Consider the following 19,922-nt stretch of genomic DNA (forward strand, 5'->3'; position numbering starts at 1 on the left):
TGTGTGTGGTTCCCGGTGGCAGCTCCTGGCCGCCCTGCCCCGGCCGTGCCCGCACCTTGGAGCGGACGGACGGACGGACGGACGGATGGCCGGCATCCCCGACGGAGGGATGTTTCTGTCTTTGGTTATCTAGCTGTATGAGTGTTGTGGAGCCATCATAAAGCTAGATAACCGAAAGTAGAAATGACTTCCAGACCTGCTCGCCCAGGGGAAGCGGCCGCACCAGGACCGGCAGTGCAGAGACGGCCCGACTCGCCGCCCTGGGGGCTCCAGGTAAGGTCTGCGGTTCCGCGACCTCCCCGTCGGGCCGCTCCGGGTAGCCCGGGGCTCCGCGGCAGCGGGCGGGAGGGACAGGGACAGGGAGGCGAGCCCTGCGTCAATTCTTCATTTGCCAGATAAACCCGGGGTTTAATTATCGTTTAAACGCACGGCGAAATTCACTCCTAGGCTGCGGGGTGTCGCGGCCCTGGGGGCATGGAGAGAGCGAGCGCCCTCCCCAAATAAATCTTCCCCGCATCCCAGCCTACGGGTCAGACCACGGAACCTCCCAGCTTTTGGCTATCTTTCCTTCTCTTTCTCTCTCCTGCTCTATTTTTTTCGGCTTTGGATTTGATCCTGGCCTCTCTTTGGAAGGTCAAGTTGGTGAGAATGTGATCACTTTTCTTGCGTGGTGGCTGTTGCTTTTGTCCGTAGCTGCGGGGGAATGCCCGGGGAAGGGGTCCCGCTGTTGGGTGCACCCCTCCAGCGTGCAGCCGCCCGGCCTGAGGCTGCTTTGGGAGCCGAGCACTTGGCAAGGCACAAAGCCTCCCTCACCTCCGCTGCAAGCCCCAGAAGTTGAAACATAATATGTATTACAATGTCTGGCAAGTAATAATAATAATAAAAAAAAAAAAAAAGAAAAAAAAAAAGAAAAAAAAAGGTGGAAAAAGAAAGAAAGAAAAGAAAAGCAATTGGCACATCTGCATTCCGTTCCCATGGCGACACAAAGCACCGTGCTCTCCGCCAAGCCTCCCCGGCACGTTTTCCCAGCTGGCGTGGGGCGAGCGCCCCTGGCCGGGACCGGGGTCCCCCGGGCCCCCCGGCACCCTGGGGCAGGCTGGGAGCATCGCCACCAGCCCCTCGCCCGGCGCTGGCCGCTCGCATCCCGCAGGGATGATCCCCGCGCTGCCGCCAGCCCGCACGGGTCGTGACAGCTCCGGGAAGGCTGCAGAGAGAACCCTTCCCGTGGCAGGGGTTGCGAGTGGGCTGTTAGCCGGCTCTCTGCCCCCCAGGAGATGCTGCGGGAGATGAGGAGGGAAAGACGCTGCCGCGTTCCCACTCCTCGGCGAGGTGGAGCGCGGGTACCCGGCCCGTGCTCTCCTCCGCAGTGGGCATCCCTTGCCGCGGGGCCGAGCCGCCCGTGCCCGGCGGCGTGCGGGGGCGGCGAGAGGTGGGAGCCCCCCGCACCTCGCAGACAGGTTTTCCACCTTCCTTTGCACGGGGGAATGGCGTCAGATGCCACGTAGGCCCGCAAAGCTAAATCTGCCTGTGCACCCTTCCAGGGCCAGCAAAGCACCGCCATAACCACAGTAAGGAAAAAGGATCTCAGCCTGAATTTGGCTATACCGGGAGAAAGAAAAGTTCTGAGGAGCTGTTATTATATATTCTAATGAGAAGTCATTGGAGAAATTAAAAAGGGCAGAGAAAGACGAAGACGCCAGCACTAATTCCGCAGGAAGCCTCCCAGGGAAAAGGCTGTGTGAGTGTGAACGCTGAAAAGCATGAAGGCCTGGAATTAGACTATCATTTAGAAAGCGTTACTAATCCGAAGTTACAGCAGTAATTCCATGATTTGCTGGGTCCCACACGCAGCGCCAGAATTAAAGATACGGATTTTCTAGAAATGTAACTCAACTGTGGCACCGAGTCTCGGCAAGATCCGAATGAATCATTCATTCCAAAGGCAGCGAAAGACGTGTCATTAAGAACCAACCTCCTTCTCTCCAGCCCATCTGGAATATGTATACTTGATGCAATCCCAGAAATTGTGGAAGAGATCGGAGGTGGGGAGGAAGGAATGTAGTCCTTTCCCTCCTTTATTATGTTGGCTATTTTTAAGAAATAATTTTCCAATTATTTTCACAATATTGTGAGTGGCGCTCAATTCTTCTCCTATTTATTTTTTCCCCCCTTTCGTGCGCTAGCATCGAGTCAGGTGGAAACGGTTTCAGTGGAGATGCTTTGAAACTAGACTGAACAAAGCAGGAGGGAACTGAGCAAGGTGGTTGATGAATGCATTTATTCCGGAGTAATGATTTGATGGGGGATGGAGGAAAGAAACATTCAAATTCCTAATGAATGTAATTCAGGAGGAATCATTCAACCAGCATGTTAGAGAAAATCTGTTTGGTGGGAGTGTTCTGCACTGGCAGAACCCAGGAGGTATTTCTGTCCCTGGCTTTTGTAATTGCAAAAGGTGAAAATATAAAAAGAGGATGTGAGGAAAAAAATACACACACATATAATAAATATCTTTGTGTGTGTATATATAAATACATATATATATATATATAATTTTATGAAATAAAATGGAAGTGTGGAAATCCGTGTCTACGTGAGAACTCTTACAAAGGATTGATGCAAGCTTTTTCACCTTGCTATTCAATCAGCTGGTCAGAAACCACTCTTGACTTTTACTATTTTTTTGTCTGCACAAAATCACCTCTCCTGAGCTGATTTTTCGGGTATTTTTTCAGGCCACGTACTTGGTGCACTTACCCCAGAGCAGCTCCCCCGAAGGGCACTGAGACAGGGACTGAGCGATTTGGCCTTAAATGTCCAGGAGAAAGAAATTGCGGTTGAATTTTTTCTGGTGCTTCAGTGCTTCATTTTTGCCCCCATTGTTGGCATGAGCCTGTGGGTGTCTCGAGGAGGTGTGGAGGCAGCACCCCCTCAATTAACAAGGGAGGTGGCAGTCAGTGATGGGGGACAGCGGTGTGAGAATCCCCAGCTCATGCGTGCGTGGGTGGGGGTGAGGTGGTGGAGGAAGCCCCCCAGCAAATCTCTGCTTGTGACATACCCGCTGCATCTAGAGAGTCCCTGGCAGCCCACTGACAGGTCTCTGCTCTCTGTCTTTATGTTTTTTTAAGTGCCATATTGGAAGGGAGGTCCCCAAGGGTCTGTCCTTGGGCCAGGGATGGATTTTGGCTGGACACAGTTCCCTTTGTGGCTTTGCTTTTTGCCCGGTAAGGGTAACTGTTGGTTAGGATGGATCTTTGCCCCTGCGTAGGCAAAACCCAGAAGGGGAGGCATCTTTTTCGGGCGTGCTGAGAGTCCATGTCCCGGCATTCCTGGTTCCTTCTCTTCTCAGTGGGAGTCTCCTGGTGGAGCAATAGGATGCAGCGTAGGCCAAACGTGGGTGAGGTTCCTGGAGCTGGGTTGTGATGTCTTTGTTCTTCAGGCAGAGCTGGGGATGGGCAGAGGGAGACAGAAACAGAAGAATCAGCATGTGCCATTGGGGGATAAATGGAAAATATAGTTTGTGGGTTTTATCCCAGGGAAATGATTCTCTGGGAGATTGCGTGCTCCTGCTCATGATTTCCCACCTTTTCCTAAAACTTGTCTGCCATGCAGTAGGTTTGGCTTAGTGCATGTGATGAAGGGGTATGTGATATATAAATACCTGGGGAAGCCAAACTCACCAGGGCTCGGGGTCAGGTGGAGAAGAGGCTGTCCAGGCCCTGCTGTTTGAAGGAGCTCCTCTGGAAGCCAGGCTGTGAGAGCATGCACACTTGGTTATGGATGAAATCCCATCAATGGGCATTTTTGTAGAACTGCCTGGCAATGGCGAGTTCCACTCCTGAGGCTGGGCTCAGCTATTTCTTTTGTCTCTCTTGGCTCCCGTGCCCTCCCTGCACCCTCAATGCAAACGGATGGTGCCTCCCTTTACCTGCTGCTGGAGTTGTCCGTGCCACCGGAGAAAGGGCAGAGCCCAGGAGCTTGGAGGGTCCATCCAACCTGTGGCCGTGGATGGGTGCTGCTCGTCCATCAGGGTGGGATCACGGCTGCTGCTGGAAGCAGTCTCGTGTCTGGGTGAAGGGAAGGGGCTGATTTGGCACCTGCAGGTGCAAGCCCTGAGGCGCCTGGCACGTGGCAGTGCACACACACCGTTTGTGGTGCGGGTACCGCGCGTCACCCTGACACTGCTGCTGCCACATTGCAGCCCCTCAGTCTCTGGATGTCCCCAGGGGTCTCCAGCATGAGGTGGACATGTGGCTGCCCATGCTGACTTCCCCAACACATGGTACAGGGGTTGCCCTGTCCAGGTCAGGGATTTTGGTGTTTCGTGCCCATAAGCCTGGTCACCTTGGAAAGGTGTTTGCCAGGACCCAAACTGGAAAAACATCATCTCAGGCTTCTCACCATCGCTCTGTCCCTCTGAGTGCACGTTTGTGACCAGAGCTTGCATACGAAGCTGGGCCATCACACTGCCCACTGCCGGGCTCCCAGCATCCACAAAGAGTCAGGATGAGGTTCTGGCTTTCGTGTTTTCTAATATTTATTCAGGGGCTCAGGTTTGGTTAGGAGCGTTTGTCTTGAAAGCTGAGGAGTGGGGGTAAAAAAAAGAAAATGGGGGGAGCAAAAGAACACAATCTCCGGCAGTTAGCTGTCTCTTGGAAACTCAGCTTGCTGTTCCTATAGAGGCTTTCTCTTTTCCTTCACCCTGGTCTGGCCTTAAGTACCACTTTAAGCGGGCTTTGCTCATTCACATCCAGGCTCCTTAGAGCAATTGAGCCCGTGGGGGTTTGAAAAGAAGGGACAGTCCTTCAATGGCAGGACCTTGGGCCAGGCTAATTGGTTTTGGTTCAAGGGGATACTGGATTTGTGAAAAGCCCAAAGACATCTTTCCCACGCCAAATCCCGGCTCTTCAGAGGGGGAAGTGAGGGGTGCTAGGTGGAGACGGGAGCTGAAAGAAAGATGGTTTAGTTGAGGAACCTTGTAAGGACCCAGACACCCAGCAGCTTGGGCAGGGATGGGTGCAGCCAGGGGCAGCGCCCAGGGTGGCACAGCAGCAGGGGCACGGTGCCCTTCCTCCTCGGGGTAGGTGGACAGCTGTGGCTGGCTCCCAGTGGCATGCTGGCAGCAGTGACCTGGTTTCATTAAAACCAGGCTTTTTCAGTGCATGCCAGACTCCCATGGAGATGCCACGAATGCAGGAAGGCTGGGACACGGCTCCAGAAACCAAATCGCGTCTGTGTGCTCACCTGTGCAGGCGTAGGGGGAATTTGTTGAGGTTTCCTGTATCTCATTTTGATTTAGGGATTTATTTATTTTTAAACATTTACTCTCTCTGGCACCATTCCAGCAGTCCCACGACCTTTACTCTCTCCAATCCATAAAAATCACTTAATTGTTGGGCTGAAAATCAAGGCTTGGAAACAAAGCCAGCTTATGGGACCATGAGTTCTTGATATATTTCCTGAGAGGACATATTTCTGGGCACCTTCAGAGCAGAGCACACAGCTTGCTGGATATGAGATATCAAGGCATTATTTATTGAGGAAGTCTTCACACTCCCTCATCTGTTATAATTAACTGATGACATTTTTTCTTAGGTTCAAAATATGGTGAAAAAGTATAATTAGCACGAAGCTGAGGCACTGCATTAAAATGTCTCCTATAGTTAATGTAGGGTAGTCGTGCTATTTATTATAGGAGGAGCTGCCTCTGACCTCTGTGTTGCCTAACACTTTTTATTGTAAAGATTCTTGAACTTTTTTTTCTTTTTGAGAACCTCTGACACTCCCATTGTTTGCTGTGGGCCCTTGAAATTCGTCTGGGGGAAGCTCTTCGAGTGGTGAAATGCCTATTCTTTGTCCCTTAAATTCCTTTCAGGTTTAGCTGAATTATGAATTGTTCAGAATCACGATTTCCCTTCGCTTGCCTCTTGGGGGGGGTGGAAATTAAAATTTATTGTTTCCCTGGAATAATAATAACAGATCAGGAGCAGGGTGAAACCATGGTCTCCCACCACTTTATTGCAGAGCTCTGGACCAGCCAGGGAAGGTGGGAGGGTGTTCACAGCTAGCTCCGTCACCCCTTTCCACCTTTAGGTCATATCTTTCCAGCACAGAGCCTTCTCCTGAGAGAAAATTCTTCCATGTTCTGGTGCCAGGAGGAAAAAGTGAAGGGTATGTGGGTGCACTGGCCTGGGCACTGCCAGCCCCAGCAGTCCTCTTCTCTGTCGGCCCCGGGAGAGCAGCCTTCTGCCGCTGCCAGATAACATTAGTCCTGTATTTCATAGTGGCAGAAATCTGTGCTGAGGCTTGGGGCTCGAAATCTCTCTGCCCGTGCAGGATGAAGCAGGGATGGGTGCGGGGTGGAGGAAGGGGAATTTGTTACACTTGCCTACAATTGTTTTTCTTTTTGCTTATATAAACAATCTATTATTTATTAGCTATAAATAATGCATTTTTCTGTATGTTTAGAATGCACGTGATTTCTGTATATTAAAAATGTACATGGTTGAAGGCACCAAAGCAAGCGCTGGCAAGTCGGGGGGTACCTGATTTCATTTTGGCCATGAGACGTTAATTCAGCCTCTCCTTGCCCCTGCCCTTACGAGGCTGACGACACGGTCACAGCCTATTTTTAGCTCACTCCCTCTTTTCCTGTCCAGACTGGCTGCACAGCGAGGTGGAGTTAAGGTTGCATGGACAGCCATAAATTGGACGTTTCCTAACTTTGAAGTGCTTGACCACGCAATCTAAGCGAGGGCTCTTCAGGGCAGTATTTCTGCATGTGGCATTAACTGCATTGGCTGGGGATGTCAAACACAGGGGTAGAGAAGCTGTAGAACAGAAAAGACCCATCGGACTATTGAAAGTGTTGATTTGAATAGGTGGGAGAGTCAACAGAGCCTACACTTGATCTGAATGGCCAAGAAGATGTCTCCAAGCTGAGAGGGGGGAAGCCTTTGTTCCTTCAGTCCCTGCCGTGATGTTTTCTTTGCCTTTGGTTTTCCCTCATTTCCTCCTAAGGAGGTTTGGGCTCTTGCTTTTGAGGAACCCTTGGCTTGTGTAGTGAATTTGTGTGCTGGTGGAAGCGAGGGTGTCCCTGGGAATGTGCACACACACGCACGCTCCCGTCATCGCACCAGCAGACGTGTGCTACCAGCTCGTAGGTCCTTGCTGATTGGCGTCCTTGCCTTGTCTTGCCTTGCCTTGCACACTCCCTCTTTCCCATGTCACTGTCAGGAGCCATTCCACACGTTGGAGGGAAAGGAGAGGCCTTTGTGTTTTACATAGGAAGGATAATCTCTTTTTTAGCTGCTGGAAGAATTACTCTGAAGGTGATTATATGCAAAGCACATTTATCTTTGCTTGAAATAGCACTTTTTTGTTTTCTTTTTTTCCCTTTGTTTACTGGTGGGTATCTCCATTCTGGCTCTCAGTAGAATGCTTGGCTGTCTGTTTTTGAGTGGAGTGGACACCTTGAGCAAATCAGTCTGGAAAGTAAGCAGCCCTTTGTTTTACTTTCCCAGGTATAATGCAGTCACAGCCCCTTGCACACGCCTTGTGCTGATACCAGAGCACTCTCCCCCAGCTGGCAGTGTATTTGCCCTGGGTTATAATTATTTGACCCAGCAATTTTGTGTTTCCAGAATTCCTGGAACCTGATACCTGCCTGGGGCTGTTTCTGGATTGGCACAGGCATCTAAGTGTCCTGTGTTTGGGTTTCCATTGTTTGGGTTTGGCTTGTATTTCATGAGCATCTCTTTCATAACTTTCCCCCTCTCTCCTACCTCTCAGTTCAGCAAAGGGCCTGTCTATCTGAATGCAGGCAATAAACATCTGTTCTCACCCTCACTTCTGTTAATGAGATAGAGACAGGTAAGCATCACACATACCAACTTCCCTGCTCTCAGCAACATCAAGGAAACGGTGACAAGCTATTAATGGAAAGTGATGGTCTGGGTGCTAATTAGTGTTTCCTTTTCAACTTTTACCTACATGTCTGCTGAGATGCCCATCCCAGCCTCTTCTCTCTCCCTGCATCCCTTTGTTTCCAGCATGTTCTGTGTTCACTGTGCACATCCCATGTCAAAGAGTCTTCACTGTTTTCCCCTACCGATCACTTTCTGCATCCCTTCATTCCTTTTTTTCCCCCTTTTCCCTGGCACCTTCATTCTTCTGTGGTTGTTTTAGCAAAGAATAAGCATGATATGATAGTAGGATCTGAAAGCTTGGGGATGGGATATGAGAAGTTGGTCAGGAATTGCTCATCTTCATCACTGGGTAGTAATATTTGCTTGTGGCACTAGTGCATGGGGTCAAATTACCCTGGGGATCTGAGGTCAGAGATCTATCCCCTCTTCCCACAGGTAATGCTGTAGGGAGTCTCCCAGCAGCTCACAGGTCTTGATCATGGAGCAATTAGTATTTAAAGTAGATCTTCTGGTAATGCCCAGAGACCAAATAGGACAGGCCTCCATGGTGTGAGCCTGCAGGAGATGACAGGTCCTGCCCCAGAGAGTTTGTGATCTAAACCCTAAATGGTTTTGCTGTCCACTAGGCCCCTGTTTTTTTAGTGGCTGGTTTTTGAGATCCACCCCAATTTATGCTGCCGCAGCAACATGATTCCTGGTCTCAGCTTGGTGCCCGGTCTGTCTCGTTTCTCTTTCTTCTGGTCCTTGGGCTCTGCCCCTTCCCTAAGGACACTAATCATCCCCTCCTCACCTTTTTTGCACAGGCTGTGGGTTTCTTGCTGCCAGGCTTGTGTCCCAAGGAGCTGCCTAATCTGCCCCTGTCATTCCCAGTCACAGGCTCTGCACACACCATAGCTTTATGGGGAATGCTTGCAGGGCAGTGGGAAGAGGCAGCCATGGTTTGCACATCAGCTAATTAATTTTCATGACTGAACGATGCTGCCTGGTCTCTTGTTTATACTCCTCGCCTCTCCCCTTCTCCCCCTCCTCGCTGACACACACACAAGACGACACATCTCGTAGGAACGTCAGCATCCTTCCACAGCCTTGAGATGCGAGCGGTTATTCTGTTGGCTTGTCAAACGTGGGTTTCCCTGCTTCATGGTACACAGGGGCCCCCTGTTTCACATTTGCTGATTCTTATTAGACCCAGCGCGCCAGGGCCCTGTCTCTCCCTGCAAAGCAACGCGCCGCATCCCATCCATAAATCCAACCCTGGAACAAAGCCTCTTCTACCCTGCCCCATATTTCTACCCAGCCTGCCCGCTTTCCCCTCTCTCTCTCTCTCCCCCTCTCCCGTGCTGAAGGTTTCCTAGTGCCAGGGAGATATGATAATTCTTGTGAAGAGAGCATGAAATGCCTCTGCTCTTTGTGTCTGTTTAATTCAATGAGAATCCCAGCCCCAGATGTCATGAATGGTGGGCTTTGTGCTGGCCCTTCCTAAGCCCTAACCGCCAGCCCAGCTTTCTGTCTTTCTTGTTTCCCACCACTGGATACTGATTAACAAACTAAATTATTTTTCCTCCCTAATGATGTTTTCCCACTTTGCCCACCAGGCTGGAAGAAGCCACGGGGAGGAAAGAGTTTGTGCAAAGGATGAGATAGCCAGGGAGAAAATTAAAGAGACAGTGTTGCTCTCTGAGCTCTGGCAATGCAGGTCCACTCGGCTTTATTTCCTTATTAGAGAACGGGGTCGTGTCTGGCTGTATTTTACGTGGCTGGGTGTATTTCAGCCAAGGGACGGGGTTGAAAGCATCTGCACAACGTATGCTCTGGAGCATGCCAAGGTCTCTAACTCACTTGCAATTGTGTGTGCAAGTTTGCACGGCCCCAGATTTAAGGTCTCTTTTCCAAACATGAGTGACATGCGGTAATTACTTGACATCCGTCCATGCTCTTTCTAATTGAGACAAATTTTCTTTTCCTTAATCAGACATGTCTGAGAGTTCGTGGAGTGGGATGCCTTGGGAAGGGCTGGGACGTCTCCACCTGAGCAAGAAGAGGTGAGTTCCCTGGAAGTCTTGCTGAAGGATCGAGTCCAACTCATGCGTGGGACACCAGCTCTTTTACCTGATCCCTCCCTCCCTCCCTCCTTCCCAGAGCCAAATTCCCGGCCAGGCGTTTGAAACAGGGCCAGTTGTTAGCTGCTGGTAGAGAAGACCAGCAGCGATAATCCAGGGAGCCTGGATGGAGCTGGAGGCAGGTGGCCAAGGCAGGATTGTGCAGAGCCACCTGCTTCTTGGAGCCCAGATGTGCCTCTTTGCTGGACACCAGCAAAGCTGTGTCCCGCAAACACCCTCCTGGAGCAGTAAAAGATAAGTGAGTAGAAAAGATGGTAGGGAGGGAGAGGACCTTTTAACAACAATCTGGGGGTCTGAGTTGTGCTGTTGGGGATCATTGAGAGGGGGTTAGTTTGGCATTTTGATTTAAAAAAACCCGAAACAAATGCAAAAACAGAGCAGCCACTGTGTTGGTGGTGTGGACTTCTCTCAGCTGGGACACAGGCAGGACAGGTCTGATGGACAGGGCATGACAGAGAGCTGGGTGTGCTTAGGAGGGCTCTACAGTGGTGCAGTGCTCAGCCCTGTATTTTCTCGGACAATACAATATATGTATTTATCTCTCAAAATTGAGAGCTTGAGTCAGAGAGGGCCAGAGCCTTGCCTTTCCCTGTGCAGGTCTGGGAGGCTTGTGCAGGCTCAGCTTGTGCAGCAGCTGTCCCTGTCAGAGCCACGCCAGTGCTGCAGTACCCAGCCATGGTTCCCCTTTTCCTCAGCTTCAACACAAAGGGGGAATAAACAGGGAAAAGGGAATTGCTTGTCTGCACCCACCAAACCTCTGCAAGCACACACACATCCAGCAAAGCACTGCCTCTTGTACGGCCTTTGCTTCCCACTTCAGTCACATCTGACCCTTATTACTTCTGCAAGTTAGAACAAGGCAGGAAAAATGGCTGTGCAGTGAGTTTCTTCATGCGCCAGGATTTATTAAGAACAATAGGGGAAATCAATCCATCTATGTAGAATACATCGCAGGCTGCAATGGGATAAAGCATTTATTCCGCTCTTGAAGGGTAGAGCTATAACTCATGGGAGGCAAAACCCTTAGTGCTCTGGAGTCCCTTCCCTTCATGTGTGCAAAGAAATGCTTTAGCCCATGGCAACCTACCAGCTATTGAATTTGTGTGGAGAATCTGCCGTCCTTCCCCTTTGCCGGCCCCTTTTTGGAAGGCGAGTCACTCATTAAAACACACCTCTGGAAAAATGAAGGGGCTGTCGGTTCGAAGGCATCTCTGCATCTCGGTTTTACTTTAAACAGAAAGGGAATAGAAATGTCTCAGTGATTTAAAAGCGACCCCCCACCAATTCTGAATGGACAGATTGTGCTTTAACCAACACAGGATTTGCTGCAACTTTCTGCTGATGCCCAAGGACCAGGCACTGCAATTACAGCAGAGAGGGATGGGTTGGGGTGTTGTGACAAGGCGAGATGCTGTGCAGGGAGATGTGTGTTGTGCAGCTGAACACCTCCAGTGCTGACTAGATAGATGTGTGTGTATCTATATAAGTACTCCCTGTGCCCAGCTCTCTACTCGTGGTAGCAGGCATGCGGTGCAAAGACTGGAGCAGTAGTTAGCAGGGGCAAAAGGTGACCAGGATTTGTTATAATCTTTCTGGGTGTGCGAGAGTGTGAAGCTGGGGGAGGTGGGGTGGATGGCATTAATAGTGAAATGGTATTTGCACTAAGCCTATTTTCACTGGGTCTAATCTATGTTGTGGAAAGAGGATCTCCTCCATAGGGCAGACCCAGTGAGGCTGGTGAGCTGTTTGGAGGGGTGTGGGCTGCCAAGGAGTGCGGGCAGTGGGAAGCAAGGCAATTGAGCAGACACGTCAGACGGCCTTCCTCAGCAGAGATGACTTGGTAGCGTGCTGTTGGGCAGATGGGGTTAATTCTTACACCCAAATCAAAAGGCAACCGAGGGGGGAATGTTTTATTAATGAAAGCAGCCCTTTGTGAGTATTCCTCCCGAGGCACGTTCCCTCCACCCGCTGCCTTCCCCCCTGGCTGCTGTCTGGCCCCACGTCTTGCTCAGTACCTGCTCAGCTGCCACTCACCCACTGATAGGTTTCATCAAGAAATGTCTCCATATGTGTCTGAGTCCTGAACCTGGGTATGTGGGATGGGAGGAGGAGGAGAGATGAGTCCTTGGCCATGCTGGAGACAGGGGTTTGCCACAGGCAGGCAGAGCTCGGGCTGTCACACGTTGCATGTCAGCCCGCTGATTGCTGCAATGGTGCTGCAGGAATCACCTCTTGCTCACTGAAGAGCAAGAGAAACAGAGTGCAAGGTAAAATGCAGGTTGAAAGTGGGTACTTCAGTGGGTAGGGGATGGAGGGAACAGCTGGAGATAGGGTTGGTGAGGGTGGAAGTGCCTTGCCCATCATCCAGTCCCCCTCCCATCCCGCCATCGCTCTGCCTGCCAAGCAATGGGGTCAAGAGAGAAGCAGGGGATTTCTGTGCACCCAGAAGGCAGCCTTTCCTGGTCCTTCTTACCCTGCTGTCTCCCTGTGCCCACGTCCTTGGGGGTCCTGGACACCTTGTGCTGTTAAAGGACAGGGTCGTGGGAGTGGCAAGGGCTGTGCGTGGAGATTATTTCTGTCGCTTTGTTAAAAATAAAACAAAAGCTGGTTGATGACAATTGATTCAGGAGAAAGAGGAAGTGGAGCTCAATTCCCAAAGCACCTTTTAGCAAGGCTCTGCATGCGCGCGCGTGTGTCGTACGCGTGTCAGAATTGAGCACCCACGGAAGGCCGGGTCGGGAAACCTCACATGGAAGCGGGGAAAAGACCCCAGTGCATGGCTGCTTCCCTGAGGGAACCCCCGCAGGGCTAATGTTTGATCTGAGGCTCCGTTGTACTCCTCTGAAACCTTGGGATGTCAGGAGCTTGAAGCGAGCCTGGGATGGAAGAGGATGCTATTTGCATTTTCCTATGAATGCATCTATTTGTATAAATCTGGTGTCTCTGTGCATGCGCACACTCCCCTACACATGCATTTGTTTGAAGAGCAACGCGCTGTCCCCGTAGTCTTCTCTGCTCAGGGCCAGAAGTGGTTAGTCTGAAATTCAGACTCTTCCTGGAGGAGCTGCAACTCCCCTTCCCGCTTCAAATCTAGCAGTGGCTATGGACATAGGAGTCCTGAGATGGTTCACCATGCAATAGCAGAGTTTCATTGTGGGGGATGAAGGCTCCCCCTTTCAAATTTGCACAGACATCAAAAGAGTCTGGAAGGTTCAAACAGATCACAACGTAATCAAAATGCCAAGCCACCGTCTGCTTCTGCCTTTGGGTTGACAAGCAGGATTAGCACCCAAGGGAAGCAGGGTGTAATAGTGTTTCACGGGCACTGTGAACAGCCCAGGAGTGTGTGGAGTACAGAAAGGTTAGCCGAAGGGCAGGTCTAGCTACAGACGTACGGTTGGGGGGCGGATTTTAAAGCAAGGAGCTGTACACGTACAGCCTCCGTGGGTATTTACTTTAGCAGAAGGCAGGACTCTCCTGTATACCAGTGATGTCACGCTGGAAGCAGTTTAAGCTAAACTGGAGAAAGCCAGTTTAAGAGTGGAGATGTGCACCAGCGTGGCGAGGAGCAGCAGCAGTTGACCTATAGTGCTGTCATTATAATGGTGTGGTTTTCCATGTAGACAACCCTGGAGCGGAGCAGCTAGCCTGCCATCCCTTATGTTTCACTGTCTAGCTGAGATGTATAACATGGCCCTGCCTGCATGCGGTTGCAATCACCCTCTAGTCCTCCACAGAGTACTGGAGCAGATGCCAAATTTTCAACGTGCGTTGTGTGCCCATTGCACCGTGTGAAATAGTCCCATCATAACTAAAGACACGTGAAATTCTTCCCAAATACTGCTTTAGTGTCAGTAATTGCTGGTCTTGTCCTGAGGGCAGCCCGAGACCAGAGATGAGGGTTCCTTGGTTGGTATTTGGTGTTGCTCATTTGGAGAACTGAGCAACACTGATGTGTCCACTGTAAAGCTCTCATGGAGTGAGAAATGTATCTGTAGCTTTGTCTGTGTCGTCTGTGTAACCATGCGTTTTATAACTGACCTTGTTTCAAATTTGTGTTAAATTAAGGTTTAGGAAGCTCACGTCTTCTTTACTGATATCTCTGCAGTTTTGGTTGGGGATTTATTTTGTTTTGGCCAGGGGAAGGGCATAATTTGCCCATAACTCACTCTCTGATGGCTGGATAGGTGACATCTTGCCTTGTAGCTCTCGGAATTCTCTGTCTGTCCAGGCCGTGTCTTCCAGGGCCAGTCCAGTGCCTGGCAGCCTTCAGAACTCACTGAGACACAGTGAGGCGGGCAGTTGCCTGTGTGGGGGATAAGCCCGCTCGTGTCCAATGGTACAGCCATGGCAAGGGCACAGCCACCTCTGTGGCCACGAGCAGGGCCCAGGCAATGTGTGCTGCCTGGTGAAGGAGAAGCGTACCAAGATTGTCCCAGCCAGGAGGGCTGGGGAAAGAGCTGTGGGAGTGCCGCGTATCCGGCGCCTTGGCACCGCGAGCATGGTTCGGGCTAAGATGGCCGCTCGCCAGCGCACTCTGGCCCACCATGGCAACTCCTTTTCTCCTGGGGCCCCTCTTTACTGGCTGCCACTGCTCCCGGGTGCCCACTGCCTCGGGGCTGGCGGACGAGAGCCCGCTGGGATGGGCCAGCTGCGGGCCTGAGGCAGCGTGGGCCCCGGCGGCCATTTTGCGGGAGGCGAGCGCCGCCTGTAAGATGGCCGCATGGGCATGAGGTGGGGTGCAGCGCTGCCTTGTCCTCGCCACGCTGCCTCACTCACGCCGTCCCCTCCTTATCTTGCTAATTACCGATGAAGGCAGAACAATAACGGGAGCTGGCATGCCCCAGTTCTTTCTCTGCCACCTCCTTCCTCGGGCGGAAAATCTGTGCGCACACCTCCCCCCCACCGCCCGCCAGCCCCTCTGTGATATTAACTGAATTAACATACTTCCTAATTTGCCCTGTGTTTTTCCTGCGCCTGCTCCGAGCCGCCTCGTCATGGCTTCTCCAACTGGTGGGGAAGAAGCGAGTGCGTTCATCCCCTCCGCTCGTTTGGTTGTATGCGAAAAATCCTTAATGACATCTAAAAGGGGTGGTGGGACAATAGCCCACGCGGGGTTTGGCAGGAGATGTGCGATATTTACCCCGCCAGACCATCCTCGCTGCCTCTTTGCCGAGGGATTACGACGGCCGCAGTCCCCGCGTTCCTCCATTTATTTATTTTGCTGGTGGCGGGGGGACGCGTTGGCACGCGGCTGCTTTGTGCGCCTAGCTTCACCTATGAAAAGGACATATTAAGGTGTTGCCATAAACCCCCAGATGACAAAGAAAGCGCCTTTCTCTTCTCCTTGTGGGCAACAATGACAGAAGCCTTTAAACCCAAGATTTTTTTCCCCCCAGTTGCAGAAGGCTTCCCCTAAAAGGAACTTAAATACATACCATTAATTCTAAAGCGCTGAGCTCCTGCTAACTATGCCATGCTTTTTGTTTCTGATAGTATTTGTCCATTGCAGAGAGCAAGCCAAGGATGCGGAGCCTCCCCCGCCCTCCTCCCTTTGTTTAAGTGACAAAATGTTTCTATGTTCTTGTTTAGAAAATAAACCTTTGTGTATTTTTCAGTTTTTAGTTTTATTTTTTTCCCCATTTATCATGGTGTGAAATCCAAACTCCCCTTCTTCCCAGATCTTGGGAATCCATGTTCCTCATGATCAATTTTCTCTCCTTTATCTAAAAATACAACATTATTTTATAGCATTACTCTGAAAATGCAGCAGTTATATTTTGAATTTGAGTATTCAGAGCTTCAGGATATTGCAATATTTTTTTTTACAAGCGATGAATGAAATGCAATGATTTAAGTGTGTAATGCACAATACAGATGCCATGCATTGTAAATACATTTCAGGGGCATAAAATCCAACACAGAGAGCCGGTGTTCCACGAAACCCGGGAGTCCAAAAATAACTGTAAAAATGAATTGTCTGTCGGGACAAATCTCTCAGATCCAAGCCAATATTTGCAGGGTTACAACATACAACTGGCTTACTTATTGGCATAAATATCTCATTTTAAAATGCCGATGATAAACTGAAAAAGAGGTGAACGAGATATTTGACTGATTACTGGATGCCATGGATTCCCTGCATTTAATTTCATACTTACATGCTATTTACTTATCCCATGTTTATGGGTATGCGCTTTAGCTTCATATAAATCTCTCCTGTCTGTCTGTCTCACTGCGTTCTTTTCTCTTCTGCCATCCCATCTGCTTCTCATGGTCCTTCTCCTGAAACCACATCACAGGATCTGATGGGGATAATGGGAATCTGCCTCTGGTCTCTATCATAAACATGCCAACATGGGCTATTGTGTCGGGAGCCGGCGGTCACCAGATGGTGCTTGGTTGCCCAGGGTCTGTGTCACTGGGTTTGGTCTCTCAATAAACCAACAGCTCCTTTAGCATTGTCTTTTCCCCCAAGATCTACCTACCCTGGCTGACGAAGGTGTAAGGACCTTGGGTAATGAATCCCAAGGGAGGAAATCCTTCTGGATGTGTTGGGCGCTTTGCAGCCTCAGCCATGCAGCTATGAGCTGTCCTTGCAGAGCTGAGGTTTGTTAATCCCTGTGCTCAGCCGTGTTCACCCTGTCTGCATTTCTGGAAAGGAAAATGAGCGTGGTAGTTTGGGACTGAATGCTGTCTCCATGTGAAAAGCGGTCCATGTCAACCTAAGCAGACATCTTGCTACCTTTATGTACCAGGCTTGGGAAGACAGGGCAGAGACATCTCTGTGATGCAGACAAAATCAAGCCGCCTCCTCTTGCCTGGGCTCACAGACAACTCTTGAGTGTCTACAAAAGGACTGGCTTGTGCAGGTATCATTGAGAGATGTAAATGTTACAGAGTGACTGAGGCATGGGGCTTTCCCTGTGAAAAAATGTCCTCCAGCCAGGAGAGACCCAGGGACAAATCCTGCTCTTCATTATGTGCCTGTATGTCCTCAGGAGGTCCTGGACATTGTTGTACATGTGAGCTGCAGAGCGGGGATTAATGCAGAAATAAAGATTGAAGATAAAAACAGTGAGAGCGATGGCTCTTCCTGAACGCAGACAGATGGAGAGAGCCTGGCATAATTACATTTAGCAAAGGGCCGCCATGAATGAAACCAATTAAAGGAGAAGCAATGCTCGTATGAGAGAGAGGGAGAGAGGAAAGCAACCACCTCTCTGGGTCTTCTTGGGCATCCACCTTCTATGGGGGGTGAGTCACGCACAGTCCCCAAGTCAGGGGTGAGCTTGTGCATGCACCTGCCTCCTGGCTTAGGGGGACCTTGCTTATCTGCCATGGTGAAAAAAGAAGGAAATGCGAAACATCGGGCGCTGGCAGGGCCGGCATGGAGCTGGCTTGCAGCCAGCCCCAGCCTCGCCGTCTCCATTGTCTCATGGCTTTAATGCGTGCCTAGAAATCCAGTATTTAGGATTCAGGTTACCGTTGTAAAGCAGAAAGGTCGTGCTCAGTGCTGCTTGGCGTGGATTCCTCTGGCAGCTCTTTTGCCTGCGTGCCCCATGTTGGGACGATGTTGGCAGAAGGCCTGGGGCCAGGAGGCTGCAAGGAGCACGTCTTTGCTGCCTCTGGCATGGTGTGCACCTTGCAAGGGATGCTGCTGGCTTTGGGATTTAGAGAGGGCAGCGGGAGGTGTCCAGAAAGCCACACAAAGGAGAGGTTTGCATTTCCTGGGCAGCCAAAGCTGAGCATGCCTTGCTGACAAGCTTGGCATAAAATCTAGCATGGCAGGATCAATGTGTCTCTTCCTTTGGCTCTCACTTGGTGGGAGCTTCATGAGGAGCTGCTGCTGGTGGCCAAGGCTAAGAGAGGCTTTTGGGACTGTTCCTCCTGATTTCATTTGTAGTCCCAGAAATGGCTGTTTTCCAGCTTTCTTCCCTTCTTCTACTATCATGCTCTCAAGGGAAGGTGCCTTTTGGGTAGAAGAGCAGCTGGCAAGGCTGGACTAGAATAATTCACAGGGGCTTTACAGCAAACCTTGGGATTTGGGGTGTCTGTTGCAAATCTCCAGCAACTGTAATCAAGGACTGTTTAAAAGTCTCAGTTCTCACTTAAAATTAATAGAATTATGCTAACAAGAAATGTATTTAGGGACGTCTTAATTGCAAGGAAAACTCTGGAAACAAGTCAGAGACCCTGTAAGGCTTAGACATTATCAGTCTGAAAAACAGTCCTCCAATTAGTTGATTTTTGGAATGAGTCTTAGCAATTTTGGGGATCAAGACTCAAAGCTCAAGGCTGACAATGCAGGATGCTGAGTAACACCCAAACAGGGAGTAAAAGAGAGCCTGAAAATTCAAAGTGTCATGGATCACACTGGGTTGGATAGTGGCTGGCTTGGGTCTCATTCAAGCCCCTAGACATACTGAGGGCTCTCAGGAGTGGTCCCAGTCACTGTTGTATGGCCCTGGGCACAGAGAAACTTGGGCACAGAGGTCTGTGGTCTGCAAGGTAATAATTGGTGATGTTGGTCCCTGGCACCCTATTCTACAAGAGTGGGATGCACATCTCTGTATGTGCTAATGAAGGTGATGGGAACAAGGCCATGCAGCAGACTGGCTGTGCCTGTGGATATGTGTCGCTCTGTGTCATTCTGGGAACAGCTTGAAAAACACTATTTGACTTCCATGCTGCCAGGACTCAGAAAAAAAATCGTTTTTAAAATTTATTTGGTCCTTGCTTTAACTGAGAGGTCATGTACCGTGTGCAGCGCTGTGGAAAACTCTGCTTAAGAGCCAGAGGAGGAGATGCTGTCTCTGTGGTGTCCTCATGAGAGTGTGCAGGATCTCCCCAGGCTGCTGCAGACATGTCCCAAGTTGCCTCTTGGACCAGTGACTCAAGGGAATGTGCTCCTTCAGTCCATTTGTGATACATTTCATAGGTATTGCCTTGGTCCCAGTGGCCGCTTGTCTGAATGTGCTGTTGGCAGTGTGAGTTTTAATACATCTTATGCAGAAGGGTACTGGAGCTCTTCAGAATGAAGGAGAAACTGCATGTGTGAGTCTGGACCTGTACCAAGCTTTTAAGGCAGTTGTGGTCCTGCACAGTCACCAGGCTGAGCTTTCTGATGGCGTGACACTGAGGAGCAGAGTAGAAATAGAGGGCTTCTGAGTGGGTGCAAGGCTGGGACCCATCTGACTCATTTTGCTCAATCAGGTGAAGGGGTGATGTGTCAGAGCAAGCTGAGAGCTTGGGGAGGAAACAAATGGTTCACATAGATAAGTACTGGCTGGGGAGCCCATCAGGCGCCTGCTCCCTTGCAAAGGAAAGATCCTTCCTGCAGCTTGTTGCATTTCTGTAGGCTCTGACTGACTTCTGCCTCCTTGCCTCCTCATCCCCAAAGGACAGAGACGAAAGGAGTGCCTGCTATTGCTGCAAGAGCTTGAGGATGTGGTAGGAAGTGGCTGGTCTCTGCTACCTAATTAACAGCATGGCTGAGTGCTGGGAAACAAAGGCTCCAGTTTCTACACTCTTCATCATTCTTCCCTTCCTCCCTAGCCCCTAAAAGAAACCACCCTACTGATACCATGGGATGTTTCCATAGATACCTCTGTGGGTGTGTGGATGTGGAGGGGACTGTCTTGCTGTGTGCAGTGGGATGAGGGTGGTGATGGTGTGCTCTATTCCAGACTTGGATCAGGCACTCCAGGGAAGGCGTGGCTGGAGGAACAGGGTTGCATCTCCTCTGCTTGGGCTATTTCCAGCTGCAGCTGTCTTGAAGCTCTGCGGAGTGCCCTTCTGCCTCCTTTAGAGAAAACCTGCCTGTGCTGACCCATTTGGACATGGAGCAAGCAGAACTGGCCACAGACGCCTG

The 19,922-nt window shown here is 50.4% G+C and overlaps 1 long non-coding RNA gene across 1 annotated transcript in view; it reads left to right on the forward strand.

The window, feature by feature from the left end:
• Positions 1–6,376: 6,376 nt before the first annotated feature.
• LOC134558716 (uncharacterized) overlaps positions 6,377–19,922 on the forward strand; it is a 28,957-nt gene continuing 15,411 nt past the window's right edge. The window contains exons 1-2 of the long non-coding RNA XR_010082400.1: positions 6,377–9,754; positions 9,901–9,970. This is a non-coding gene — a long non-coding RNA (uncharacterized LOC134558716). The remainder of the gene's footprint in view (positions 9,755–9,900; positions 9,971–19,922) is intronic.

This window comes from Prinia subflava, chromosome 15 (assembly GCF_021018805.1).
Source record: "Prinia subflava isolate CZ2003 ecotype Zambia chromosome 15, Cam_Psub_1.2, whole genome shotgun sequence".
NCBI lineage: Eukaryota > Metazoa > Chordata > Aves > Passeriformes > Cisticolidae > Prinia > Prinia subflava.